This window comes from Phytophthora parasitica (assembly GCF_000247585.1).
Source record: "Phytophthora parasitica INRA-310 unplaced genomic scaffold supercont2.438, whole genome shotgun sequence".
NCBI classification, from domain to species: domain Eukaryota; phylum Oomycota; class Peronosporomycetes; order Peronosporales; family Peronosporaceae; genus Phytophthora; species Phytophthora nicotianae.
The window spans coordinates 4,222-5,375 of NW_008649424.1; positions in this window are offsets into that span (position 1 = coordinate 4,222).

Here is a 1,154-nt window from a genome sequence, read left to right on the forward strand (position 1 = left end):
CGTGGAGCTAGTGGCTTACCTGTTGTTCGTCGTGTGTTGGCGGCAACAACCAACGGTGATACCGAAGCGGTACGGGCCGACGAGATCGAGTGGATCCTCGGCTCCGGAGCGCAAGTGAACGTGACTGGAGAGCTACAGCTATTGAACAATGTGATGGAATTGCAACATGCAGAGATTCTGTAAGGGGCTACTGGTTCTTGCGAGCGTATCGGGATCGCCGGTGCTGTTCTTATGCCGGTTGTGAATGATCTCAATGGTCGCGTGGAGATGCGCTTACTGGAAGAAGTGCAGGTTTCTTGCCGTAGAAGACCTGATAAGAGCAATTCTCTTCAATGAACTGGACGGACAAACATTCAACGTATCCACTGCATGCAGGAGCGCTTCGCCCCACAGCAGATTTGGCAAGCGCGTCGCTTCCAACATCGATCTCATTCGAGTCACAATAACACCATTCGCCCGCTCCACAATTGCGTTTTCTTCCGGGCTGTCAGCATGGGTAAACTGCATATCCACTCCTTGCGAAGCACAGAATTCCTTGAACTCGTTGTTCACAAATTCTCCACCTCCATCAGCATGAAACACGAGGATCTTGTACTTCTTGTCTTGCTTCTCTAGCTTCAACATCAGGTGGCGTAGATGTCTACTGGCATCCGCTTTGGACTGAAGCAGAAACACCCATCGGAAACGCGAGAACTCGTCCATCACAAGTAGGAACATCGTCGACTTGTCAACAGCAATCTCGCTAATTGAGCAGAGATCCGCTCAGATCTTCTCTAGTTTCTCCGTTGCACGGCGGGGATTCTGACGGTAAGGCATCCTTTTCATCTTTGACCCAACACAAGGAATACAGTCATAGAGGCTCAGGTCATTCATGTTCACCTTAACTCCAAACTCAACGCTGTCAACCACCATCTTTTTGATAGTGTCCATGCTCACGTGGTTCAAGCGCGATTGGAGCAGTTCCATTCCGCTTGGCACATCGGTTCGCTTCTGAACGCCCAGTGCCAGTTGATGATGGCTGCACCCGCATGCGGTACAGCCCATCACGCAACACAAACTTCAACTTCAGGTTAGGCTTCACCAACCAGGTTACCAACTGGTCGTCCGACATGACCAGCTTGAAGCCGCACGTGAACTGCATGTAGGTCTGTGAG